Below are 14,175 nucleotides of genomic sequence, written 5' to 3'. Positions count from 1 at the left end.
GGTGGGGGGGGGGAAGGGGCACAATGGGCTGGTGTTAGTTTTGGTGGTTTTTTTGGCGTTTAGTTTTTAATTTTGATTTTTTTGTTGTTGATCCTTCGGTTTTGTTATTTTTATAACAGAAAGAAACTCCCTCCTTGGGAAAACAGCATCCAAGGAGTCATATAGACGTGCTGTTATTCCATGGGACAGGAGAAATCTGTAAATGAAGGTCTTTGTTGTCTTCACTGTCTTACCTTTCACCATATCTGCTCAGATCTTCAAATAGTTAGGGTTTTAGGGTAGAAGTTAATTATTAAAAATAAAAAGCCCCAAAGAAACACAAAACCACCAAAAAACTAATAGTAACATACTTACAGATCTACAACACTTTCTGCAATCCAGCAGAAAGAACAAAATTGAAATTATATTCAGTCTCCACATTTTCATAACATTTGACCTCTTCTTGGGGTATCTAACTTTTACACTATTAGAAAAATAAACTGGTTTGGTGGGAAGAACAGAGACTGAAATGAAAATTCAAAAATTGTCAGACTTATACTGGGAACGTGAGACTATAAATGAAGACCACAAAGCTGGGATTAGAGGACAGATAGTATAGGAGTCCACGGTATATTATACGTGAGCAAAATTCTCATGTATGTCAGTACATGTATTCTACTGCCTCCTCAATAAAAGTTCTCTGTCCAAAACACCAAACAATTTTACAGATTTATTTTATTTGGCTCTCAAAACAGCTCTCCATAAAGCCAACATATAGGTAAATATTTTAAGGTCACTAGGTTAATTTTTAAATCAGAATCTTCATGTTTAAACAAAAGAAAAACTGCAAAAAACGACTTTGAGAGAAATTTTTTCCATCCCAGGTTCTCTTTGTTTGATTCCTTTATGTCTTTATAATAGTTATCTAGTCTATGTTTCCTGTAAAGTCCCTTCAAAATCATTCCAAATATAAGCATAGAAAAAATAAGTAGGCAGTCTTAAAAATATAGAAAGATTAAACTTTCCTGTCTATCTGCCCCAGTGTCTTAAAAGTGCACTGCTTTTGATGAAGGTGATGAGGAAGGTAGAGAGCATCAGTTTTACTTTGCAAAGTTATACACAAATATTAATTAATGAAAAACTTTGCCAGAATCTAGGGTGTTGAATGCTTATAAACTAGATTTTCTTTCTTAGTTACAAAGAAAATTCTATGGTTATAAAAAGAAAAACAAAAATGACAGAACTCCAGCTGTTCCCCCTTTCTATGAGAAAAGTCTTGCTCAAATGCTAGGCCTTTCTTTTAGGAGAAAAAACAAATACCTACAAATTTACGCCACAGGAAAAAAATCTGGATTTTCTTTTCTCATGAGATCTTTCCTTTTCCTCCTCCAGATTACAAGCTTATAACACCTTAAACATGGGATGGACATTAAAACCTATCACAAACATACCTCACTCAGTAGCCAGATTGCCTAATTGCTGAGCCAGACGTTCACTGAGAACATATGCCTCCTGGATTTGAAACTCTTACTTATTAATTATGTGTTGAACTATAAACTGTTGATTGTATCCTATAACACCTGCCTTGTAAATAATTAAATTGTCCTCTCTATAGGTTTTATAAAAGTTTGAAGTGAATCTCGGTTATGTTAAAAATAGGAAAGACAGCAAAATGTTTTCTTCAGACATTCAAGGACTCTGAGACATGCCCTTGGTCCAGATTAGCATGGCTTTGATGATGTTCGGAAAATGTGAAAAAAATTACCAGCTCAGTGAGGATTTCAGAAAGGCTGAAGATTAATTCCCTAGAATGATAAAGATTTTAAAAATGAAGTACTAACATTTCTAGACATGTTCATTCTCAATTGCTTCCCTTATTCAGGACTTTTTACTGCATAACTTAGGATTTATTTTCTCTGTTATCACTTTGAAACTTGAGCATAAATATTACAGATTAAGTATTCAGATTCTTTGTGTTCTAATTTCTTACAGTATAAAACTTCAGAATGATGTCTAATTAATACTGAAATTCCTGTTTATACCCATAAACGAAAAATGTGGTTTCTGATTTAAAACACTCCTACAACCTGTGAATGCTGCAATCTCAAAATCGAAGACATCTTCCACCACATTTTGATTTACATAGAAGTAGTTGAGCAGTATACTTTTAGGCAAACTTGCAATTTAGACTTCAAGTGCTAGATGCCTTTAAAAAATGTTTTAAAGCATTCTTGAAAGTCTGAAGAGTCCTTCTGACTTTTATTTATGCCAAACTTGCTACAGTATTTGCTGACCTTGTGTAAAGGACCTTTCTGTGTGTGATTACATGTTGTATATTCAATAGCATTCTGCACATAAACTCCTAGATTCCCTCAGTGTATATGTTAAGGAATTCACTTATGTTGGTAAGAGCTACGCATTTCATTATGCACAAAGAAACCTTCTCAAGCATACTCATATTAGTATTAAATTATTAATTAAAAAAAATCATTAGCAGTAATAGAAAAATGTTTACTATTTTAACTTTCAGTAAAGGCAAGATGCATTTTATCACTTCAGGTTTAGGGACATTTTCTGACCATCTCTTACACTGAATTTATCAAGCTCACAGTGATAAATGCATGTTGTCATAATCCTTCACTGTCACTGTGTAGTGCTGCCCTAACAGCATCCACTCTTGTAAAACAGAATTGCAATCAAAAAGTTCAAAATTAATAGCTGTGAAATTGAAAGCACTCATAAGCATGTGTTTTTATCACTTCCATGCTCTGCAGATCGGGTGCTCTTGTTATTTATTATTTGTGACAGTGAACAATTCCCACTTGCTTTAGTGAAAAAAGTGAAGAGCTGTTTGCATAACTCGCAAGGTGAAAAAAAAGATTTGAAACTGTTGGAATCGTTTCACAAGAACAATGTACACAGCCCAGAAGACAGTTTTCTTCCAGAACACTATAATGTGCTGACTACAAACAGTATTTACTATTCTACCCTCTTGCATGACTTGTTTAAAAGCAGCTTTTATAGTATGTTTTGTGTTTGTGAAGCACCTGAAATGATGGAGTCTTGGTACAGAACTGGGGCTGCTGTGTATTTAATCACCCTCATCAACTTCACACTGGAAAAATGTGAATATCTATAATGTCTTAATAATGTAATCTGCATATATGCTATATACGGTTAGCATGCGGTCTGCACCTGGTCCAGAGAGAACTCTGGCACCCACACCCCCAGCAGCTAATCCACACACACCAAGAGAGAATGAAGCACTACTTTCTGCTGCAGTATGTAAGACGTGTTCCTCACTCCCCTGAGATAAGCCACAGAATGCGTAATATTACATGTAAATACTTCTTTAAGTATCAACAGTACTTTATCTTCTAAAGAACCAACTATTCTAAGAGGAGAAGCTAAAGGGAAAAGCATGGCTATAATGTTTTCCTTGAGATTTCTCTTTTTTGCATTTATTTTTAGAAATTAAACGTGAGGGTGGTATCTCCAACCAATATAAATATCCAATTAAAAAGGAAAGGTTAAATATAGTAACTGCAACAAAATGACTGATGTAATATTAACATACAGGAAAATCTATCATAGATCAGGACAGCGAGTAAGATTTGCCTGTGGGCAGTGCTATTATCAGTCCACAATTAGTTGCAGATTGGAGACACTAGCCTTAGATCTGTTCTCAGGCCAGTAATCTGTTTCCTAGCTGATTGAAAACCAACAGCTCTTGATGAAATTCTATTTATTTAGCTACTGACAATTTGATTAAATGTAAGGGTAATAATAACAAAACTAGTAATGCACAACGCAACATGAAATGGTGTAGGTCATATTTTAATTGAGGCATTTCAGTGAAGGATAGAAAATTATGAAATGAGACGGGATATGTTACGTGAGAAGCTTTTACGGCAAAGTCATTTTCTTTAGTTTAAAAAAAAATAACCCACATTGTAAATGCTAAAAGGAAGTCTTTTCTACTGTCAGTTACTATAAACCCATCACAAAGTATGAATACTTAGTCCTTAATGCTAAGTCTTTCAAATCCTTGGACTTATTTAATTTATTTTTTTCTTTGATAACAGATGGATTTTCTTTTATCCTTAGTAATTTGCATCAATAGTAGATCATGAAGTCTTATAAATATATAAAGCCTTTTAGAAACATTTGGTAGAGTGATGCTTTAGCCAGCCCTTTCATATTTCTGTAACATTAATTCTCCAGGAAGTTTACCATATAATTTAAAGAGTTCAGTCCCTTCATATATTTAATTAAGAACTAGTATAGAAAAAATACATAAATTTAGTATTCAAGGTTCCTAGAAAGGTGCACTAATGTGCAGTATTAGAAAGTTGAAGATAAATTTTCAATTCATTCTGCAGCTTCTGAAGGGCCAATTGAATAAAACATCACCCAGTCTCCTTGAATATGAGACCATAAGTGATAAAACATTTTGCAATATAATGAAAACAAAATCTTATTAATATATGCTGCACAGAGGAATTTCACACTGTTGCTTATCTTTTCATCTGCACTAAAGAACAAACAAAAAGATCCAGAATACTAGCAACATTGTAAAAATAATTATTTAAAGAACCAGTTGCACAAAAAAGGATAAATTATATAAGTGTCCAGTGATCTCTGCAAAACACAGGATGGAAAATGCAGAGCCATTTTGCAAACACTTGCATAAGTTTCCTTTACTTCTAAACTAAAGCTGTCTTGTGTAATTTTTTTTAATTCTTGTATAAAAGCACAGAAGAACACCACAAGTAGCAATTATTTTAGCAACATACCTATAATTTCTACCTATGAACCTGGAGAATTTAAACAGAATGAATTACTGTGGTGCACCAAGCCCTAGTGATTTCACGTCTGCTCAAGGATCTGCCAGTGCCAGGTCTGAACCTAATGCGTGAACCCACCCATTACACAAACCCACATGCTGGTGAAACACCTACCACACCTCAGTGGTAATTCTCTGTCAATCTATAAAGCACAACTCACATCTGCACTGCAGTTAGATAGTTCAGCTATGTCCCACTACTCTCTTTCATATGTATATAGCAACAAATTGAGCAAAATACATGACCCAGACTTTGTGTTGTAATTCCTCAGAAAAAGACTCATAGTTTAAAGATCTATGAAAACAGGTACTGCTTGGTTTCACTCCCATAGTTGTCACTTTTACTCATCAGAATTAACTCCTGTTCTAGAAATAGCTCAATCTTACGAGTAAAATTCAGGCCCTTAAGTTGCAGGAAGAACAGTAAAACATTCAGCATATAGTCAGAGGAGCCTTCTGAGTGAATTTTCTAAATTCACTGAAGTGTGACAGATCTTACCCAAGATCTGGGCTGAGGTTCTGAGGCTGAGCATGTAGTGCCCTGTTAAGTAGAGATTTCTAGTTTCCAGTGCAATTATTCCTTCCATATACAAACCCACACCATTACTTGAAAATTCAACAAATATTTCTCTCTCAAGCAAATCAATTACTGTCCTTCTGTAAGCTTGTACTGCAACTGGAATATAATTACATGATCGCTGAAAATAGCACTTTTCAAATTCAGCAGAATGATGGATATCCTCTCTCACTATCACGCAAAGCACAGGTTATGTCATTACAACCAATTTGGAATACATGGATGGAGATAAGGAAACTGCTTCACTATTTCATTACTCAAATTTTATGACAATGTAACTTCACTTAGAGAGGGTGTGACATAACAAGATCAGACGTATGTTAAAACCAGCAAAACCGTAAAAGTCATGAATAGCAAAGGTGTAAAATAGGGGTTTAAAATATAACTGTGAAAATGTTGGGACCAGGTGAACCAATGCTTTAGCTTGCTGTTGGTGTATCATCTGTATTCTCATTCTTGTCTTTCATCTTTAGAAAGACTGCAAATTGCAGAAGTATTTTCTCTTGTTTTAAATAGGACTTGAAATAGACTAAACAGATTTTCCTAAGCAAATGGCCAGATTTCATCTGAAGCAAAGTTTTGCATTATGAACTTGATAGGAATTTTCAGGCCAAGACTTTTTTGTAAATATGCCTACAATGGTAACACACAGCTGCATGAACAAACACCATGACCTGTCTGGGGTCTAACAAAGGTGGTTTGCCACATGTATTCTTGCTGTACCATTAGCTTAAGAATATGTTCAATATTAAAATCTTACTTTTTTGAAATGTCATTAAAGCCCCATCATTTCCAGACCTTCTTACAAAGATAATTTTACATTTGGATGTAATATGTGAAGAAAACCTACTCTGTTATTTTGCAAATTATACTTATATACATGCTGATAACTTAAATGCAGGGGATTAACATCCAAACTGATAAATCGGTATTCTCTATCTATATTTTATTTTAATATGAAGCATTTTCTGAATATTACAACACCTCATACAATTTACAGCAGCTAATACTAGTTGAATTTGATTGACTTTTGTGGAATTACCTGTAGTTTCACCTGAGATAAACATCAGCCTGAGAGGTCTGACAATGAATGGAAATTCAGTTAAGCTAATTGCTTATATGTGATCAGGTATCTGCACATGCAGATTCTGTTCTATTAATTGGCATGTGTATGGCACACACATTTGAAAATTGTGCTGAAGTTCTTACAGGAAAAATAATTTCAATCCTGCCAAAGCTCACTACACACAGAGTGCTTAATTTTATTTTAATTATTGTTCCTTTAAGTAAACCAAAGGATTTAGTGATTGCTTATTTGTTTGGCCTTGAGCTGCAGCTACAGAAGAGTGTCACAGAAGACACCCAGGTCTTTCATCATACACCCTGGGTGTGCAGCTCTGTGCAGATAGTGCAGGAGCTTTCAGGTATCTAAACTGACATTAGGATGTGCACACTTAGATAGCTGAATCATAAGCAGAATGCCATAACAGTCTCCGTAACTTCCTTTATTTCATTTTCCAGCACAACACTGAACTCAGAAAACTAATTCTACCCCAAACTGTATCCCTGTAAAAGCATTGTCCTGATGAAGGGTCTTTTTTTACCCAAGGATAAGTCTCTGAGATTGTGTTAAAGTAATTCTGCCTCTCAAGATTTGGTATCCAATGGAAGTAGGGGCTACTTCTCATATTTTACACTGCTCCAGGGCTGAAAAGACTTTGACATTTATACATGGATAGACAGAATAAATTACAACAGCCCCTCCCGTTTCTCTTTGACAAGCGTTACAACAGACAATACAATTGACATATAACACAGAATACATTCCCTGGCCTAGTCAAGAATCTAATTTTCATGGAGTTTATGGCAGATTCTTCATGATCATCATGTGACCATGTAATTCAGGAATTTTTATGCGGTCAGGTGGCAAATATTTTTTTACTTACAAGGTGGTACTGTAAAGGAATTTGTTCAGACATGACTGCAGGATATTGTCTCTGAATTTTTGGCAGATGATATTTCTGTATTCTGGTTCTATCTATGAGTGATTTTCAGCATCAGCTAGTACCTACCTTCTGTACCTAACCTTAAAAAATTAACGTTACATAATACACAATTATCTGTAGATAATAAAAGACCTTATATCAAAAACTTTGATAAATACTAATTTTTTTGCTTCCTAAAACTGCAAGAATGCTACTTGCAAGCACACATTCCTTTCATTCAATTACAAACTCAGACATTAGAACATTAAATCTGTAGCAAAATCTCATCCGACAGGAAAATTTTTGCCTTTAAAACTTACTCTTGTCAATGTTAATACGGAAAATTAAGTTTTGAAAGACAAAGATAATGCTTTTCTTCTCATTCTTCTAGTAACTGTGCTGTTTGTGATCCACTCTGAGTGAAACTGAACTTTTGGGGCTATGCTGCAACATTTTACAAACTAATGATTGCAAAACATCTGTTTGCCTAAATGAGAGGAAATTTTTTGACTGGTATAAACAACAAAAAATCCCATCACTTTTACCTACCTTACAGTTTTAAATGGCGCCAGAACATTGTTTCTCTTCAAACTTCTAAACCCCAAAATTTGTTCTAAAGTTTTTCCATATTCTCCTTTCACAAAAAATAATAATAGGCAGTTCCTCCACACTGCTCGTACGTGATATATATATACAACTAATCCCTTGGTTTTTTTAATACCTTCAAAAGTTGTTCTTAATTTTAATTTTAGACCTCTTGTCAGTGAAAATGGCCACATAACAGTGAGAAAATGATTCATGCTAAGCACATCTCCACACAGTTGGACAACTTCAGTATGTGTCACTGACATAATTCAGGAACTTGACTAACTGGTACTTCAGTATAATCATATTTTGAGATTTTGACATGTTCATGACCTGCTCTCAGTTAAATATTTATAAAGGAAATTTCATTAAAATAAGAAATTAAAAAGTTTAAAATCTCCTATGGATTATTCTGGTCTTATTCTATTCTTATTCTTGTCACCCGTTTTAAATGCTCCACTAATCTTAGTTACTCCAGCATTAGCGGGATATTTTGTCATCCACAACAACAAAAAAAAAAAGTGACCTTGGGAAATTTGTTTCCTGACGTGTATGGAAGACAGTAAGTCCGTCTTAGCTTGAAACATACATTTATGAATGTCAGAATTTTCTTTTAAAAACTTAATTAAAAATTAAAATAATGCAAATTTATACACAAAAAATCCAATAATTAAAAAGGGTTTTTTGATCCTTGAGGGTAACTGTTGGTCTATTTTTGTCATTTCAATTACTGATGAAAATGAATGTATAGTATATGCTAGAAAGGTCCAAAATCTGATAGGAGAAAACAAATCTTCTCTTCTAGAAAAGAAAAATCAGGGAAGAAATATACAAAAATACCGTCTTCTCAGCACATGCTGAGAAAAAACACCTAAAAATTTAATTATTTTTTTTTAATGGAAAAACGTAGAACATAAATTACATAGAACATATTACATGCAATATAGCCTAAGATGGAAAAAAAAATGAAAATATTTTGCAGCTTTAACAGTTTCTAAATATCTTTTGGAAGCTGACTTGCTTAGAAAATCTGCCTGCTAAATACTGTACTGAATTGCTCTTATTCCTCTATCAGTATTTCTTATATATATAGTCAAAATTATGTTAATCTTGTTAAGATTAGTAATTAAGTACTAAGATGTTTTGCAATTATAGTGGAGAGTTCACAGTGCTTGTCAGGGATTTAGTTGACTTATAATGCTAACAACTTTTGAAGTTTGTTGATTTTCTTTTATATTTTAATGCAAAACCAAATTGATTAGTTTTATATCTCAAAGCAGCCCAGCATATTACTAAGTATATAAACCTTCCAAAACTTTTGAAAGAAAATACTTAAAGGAAAATGAGTCTGAAGCTGCAGATATTTCTCTGAAACAAAGCTGTACTGATGGTCAAACTAGCAACTATCCCAAATACTAAAAAACTAGGCAACTAAACACAAATTAAAAAAAAAAAAAGAAGAAAAAGAGATAGAGAGGAAGAGGAAGAAACATACTCAGAAGCAAAAAGACTGACAGCAATAGTCAAACTGCTAACCATGGTTATAACTCAAGTGCACTATGTACAACGCCAGAGAGCTGTCTGAGTTGATAAATCAGATTCCATCCTTTTAAAGATGTTTCTTGCTACCCCTTGCCTATAATAGTACTGTTCTTTACTTATTCAGAGCATGTATCCTCTTTACTCAGATCCTGTCCCTTTTGGCTCTGTACATCTCCTGGGAGTGCAGAATGATTCAGTGGTAACTTAGTCATTTGCTCACTGTACAAGATGATTTTACTGGAGAGGAAAAAATAAAAGCTGCACTTATCAGTGGAACACTTTGTGTTAAATAAAGATAATTAAAGCATCAATGATACATCCATTTCATGTTTAATTAGCCCCTCTCTCATCATAATTTGCTACTGAAGGTCAAATGTGGGTCACTTTTAAAAACTAATTCTAAAATATTTAACATAATGCAAAATGAGAACAGAAAATTGAAAATACTTCTGTACACTTTTCGCTAAACAGTATGAAAGTTAAGTGTGTGAAAGAAGTCACCAATGTAAATGTTTATACTTAATCATGTTCCCATTTTTTTTGACACGGCAGTTTAGTACCACCATAACATTGTTATTTTTATGATTATTAAACTGTAGGATACTTGCTTACCTCTAAGTTGTGAAAAACTATTCTTTAGAGGTGTTTGGGAATATAAAAAGTAGCCTTTGAGATAAGCCTCTCTATGTATGTGTCTGTCTGTACATAAATAAGAGGAAAGATGATGCTTTCCTGCAAGGTTAAACTGATTGCCCCCTTAATGGATGAATCTGGGGTCCTATTAAGGCTGCTGGATATATGTGCATGTTTATGAGGAAATTGACCTATTTAGTTTATAGATACAATTCACATACATGATAGCCAACTAGTCAAAATGCTTCTGCAATATTGCAGCAGACTGATTAATGTTTGAAATTTTATGAAATAAATTAACTGGCTACCAAACAAAGATTTTTTTCAGAAATTAATTTCTATGTATTTCACTTTCAAGGAAATACGACTTTACAGAAAATGCATATAATTTTGATTAGAGTGTCAACACTGGTTTGATAAACATTTTTGTTCATGAAACAGTACATTTTCAATGAGAAAGGGCATTGGGATTTTTCATAAAGAATTATAGAATTGGCTAAAAAGCCAACACCTGAATTACAGAAATAATTCTGCTCAGAAATTCCTGAACTAGTTCTGCTAGTTCTACTGAGAATGACCAATACCTCCTAAAAAATAACAAGCAAAAAACCCCTCAGCATCACAACTGAAGTATTTTAAAGAGCCATCAATCATTGATTAGTAGAGCAAGTAAAAAAGAAACCAAGATAAGGTGACGGCCAAGAAATACAAACATATAAAGAGTGTTTAAAAGGCTTGTTCTTCAAAGAGTGGCTGATAACATGCTGATTCGTGATTAAAAGTTTCAGTGAAATAAAGCTGCTTATATGCCACTATTTTGCACCATGAGACAAAGAGGTGGAGAAGTATATATTATAAAAATATATCTGTAACTAAATGATAAAATAAACAATTATTTACAATTAAAATTCATTATGAGTTTTATGATTAAGTATGTAACTCTCCAAGCTGCTAGGTGATTCCCCTTAGGCACTGAGCTTTCATTATCTTTGGCTGTCTTTGCTGGAAGTTAGTAATATCCAGGCTCCTCACAGGCAATGTGCAGCACCTGGAGGGTTCAAATTTTAAATCTGTGATCCAGAAAAACTTGCTTAAACTAATCGCCATTTAGTAAAACACTTCTGTATAGCTTTAACTATAGCAAGTGATTAAGACCTGTGGAATACTAAGTGTTCTAAACACTTGTAGTGCTTTACTGAAAAGGAGAGAATTGATAAGTGAGAGGCTAAAAGAGTTGTTTCAGACTAATACCATACTAAATAAGACAAGAATAAGAGTTAAACTTGTTAAAGATCTCCTAAAAAAAGAGTGACTGTGAAATGTCAGAAGTCTACTGAATAAAGAATTTTGTTTTAAACTTTTTATAAAAGCCATGATGTCAGAAGGAGGAGAGTTACAAATTGTTTGCAGTTTTCTCCAATGAAGTTCTCTTACACAGTACTGTATCAAACATGATGTATTTTGAAACTCATATAAGAATGTAATTCATCACCTTAAAGAGGAAGTATCAAATAATTGGAATGAAAACAACTTGTGTTGCCTGGGGTACACCAGTCAGTCATGTAAGTAGAGACTTTATTTCCTGACTGCTGTATTGTAGATATAAGTATCAGTAACCAATTCTAATTACACTAATGGGAAATTAGCATCACTCTCATCTCCAGTAACTTAGAGCAGGTACGTTCTGCTGCGTCCACTTATTTGTTCTAAAATTTTATACACTGTCTAATGTCTCCTTAGAACAAAGGGAACTGACAATGAGTAAATAAAGGCAGTCTTAGAGATTTCAAGCAGTCTCCCGACCACAGTCACACTATTATGCTACTGGTTCTATTCCACATGTACAGCAGAGCTATGAAACAATCTGATATACACCCCATCAGAACCCTTTATCTGCATCTGCTTCACATTTCTCTCTAAATAATTGTGCTGAACAAGAGCTCCACATGGTTTGGGTGTTAAAAATCCTCAGGTGTTTTGCCTGCTAAACTGAGAAATACTGCACTGTCAATGTTTGAGACGTGAAAAGTGTACACATTATTTATCCAAGTCTTAATGTCCCTACTACTATGCAAAATTAACAAAACTATACAAATGTCACTCAGCAACAAGCTGGCAAGTATCCACAGGAAAGTGGTAACAGAGGGTTTGTGACTGATAGTTCCTCCCATAAAGTCTGTTATTTAACAATACCTTTACTGTTTTCTTGGACAATTTCCAACTTCTATGCATGCTTTATAAGTATGCAAATACTTTCTACATATTTAAAAAAAATAGATAAGATATTAGAATGCTGGCTATAAACTACTTGGATAAGTGAACTTTCATAACAGGCTAAATATTTAACCCAAGAGAACTATCAAGAGTGAGAAACTGGTTTGCAGCAAACTACATAAGTAATGGAGCAATTCAGGGTGCGCTTCTTTGTAAAAGTGCAATAAAGCCATTTTCCTCTAGTAAGTTTTCTCATATATTTTATACCAAACAAATGCTTGGAAAATGTTAAGTAATTCAAAATATATTCCTGTATTATGAGTTGGAGTTTTTTATCAAGCAAAACAGCAACTTGTAATGTGTATTCCTTTACCATTCCTACACTTAGTATGCAAATCATTCTTTGACACTGAAATTAAATTACACTTTAACAGATTATAATCCATATGTTTAGATGAATTGCAGCATCAAGAAAGAAGTGGTATCTAATTATCATATATTCTATCACTAAATTTATTCCAGTGTTTGCTAAAATGGCAAAATCTACTCTGTGTTTAATAAGCCTTAGGAGATAAAAGCTAAGGAACTTTGTGTTTTATACAGACTATTCTCAAATTGAAATTGTGATGTCCTCTCTAGGGGAGCATTAATTAAATGCATCACCCAGAAACTACTGTGTCATTCTATAAGTCTGTATCACCTGCAAAACCACATACACAAAAGCACTGGCAGATAGTACAATCACACTATTTTGGTGACCTGAAAGAATGGGGGAGGGGGGCAGCTCATACAATTAGTTTTATTCTACTATATTTTAAGTATTTCTGAGCAGAATGTAAATACCGGCAACACTTGTAAAACTTCAACTTTAGTAAGGTAGCAGACATTTCAAAGTATAAAAAAATGTCATCATGTACCATATTTACATGTTAATAAGTTGAAAATAAAGCACTTTTGTCAAACTAGTCAGAATTTCCCTTTTCCAGACTTGGATGTGTATTTACATGAATCAGCATTCATTTGTCTCTGGCTTCTTGCATAACATGCATTGTAGCTGAGGAAACATTCAGGAAATTATCTTATATGTACTATCATCCAAAAAGTACTCCCCCATAAAAGGGCGACCTCTGTTCAGGCTACATATGCGTCTTATAAAATAAACGGAAGCCTTCACTTAGAAGCTTGATTCCCCTCTGTGCTGTCCCTATTTTATTTCAAGGACTACAAAGATGTCCCTACCATCACCAGTTGTAGGCTATCGGAGCTTCACTGAACCGAGCCCCGCCAACACAGCCGAGACCAGAGCCAGTCACTCGTGGCACCCCTGAAGGTACATTTCGCTCCGAGAAGTCTCACGGCAGTCACACTACAAACAGAGCTATGCGGCAGCTGGGCGAGCAAATTAGGGCCTCTCAGCTTGAATGAAATTTCATGTGATAGGCAAGAGGGGCAAAAAAAAAAAAAAAAAAAAGCAATGAAAGCCTACTGGGGTGAGATTCTAAACTCACTAACGCTTATGTGTATTCAGAGAAACTGCTGCAATGAGTGCAATCTCTGTGGTGTAAATTAGAGGGCAGATAGGCTGTGTAGATTATTTAAGCATTTTGGTCCTAATGAAAGACCCGGTAATTACAGCCATTAACGCTTTAGCGCGGCGGCTGCAAATACACTCTCACCCACAGCTTTAGGAAGCGTCAGGCAGGCTGCAACCCCCTTTCCCCGAAACACCTGGCTGCCGAGGAGAAACTGGAAACTTTCCTCTTCAGCCGGAGCTGACACGTCCCTAAGGCTGGGAAAGCATCACGGCGGGGGGG

At 34.5% G+C, this 14,175-nt stretch overlaps 1 protein-coding gene across 5 annotated transcripts in view; it reads right to left on the bottom strand.

Moving 5' to 3' along the window:
* PCDH7 (protocadherin 7) overlaps positions 1-14,175 on the bottom strand; it is a 272,817-nt gene that overhangs the window by 253,496 nt on the left and 5,146 nt on the right. The window lies entirely within an intron of this gene.

This window comes from Corvus brachyrhynchos, unplaced genomic scaffold (assembly GCF_000691975.1).
Source record: "Corvus brachyrhynchos isolate BGI_N302 unplaced genomic scaffold, ASM69197v1 scaffold17, whole genome shotgun sequence".
Classification (NCBI taxonomy): domain Eukaryota; kingdom Metazoa; phylum Chordata; class Aves; order Passeriformes; family Corvidae; genus Corvus; species Corvus brachyrhynchos.
The sequence above is the reverse complement of the archived record's forward strand: the minus strand, read 5'-3'. Positions and strand labels throughout refer to the sequence as shown.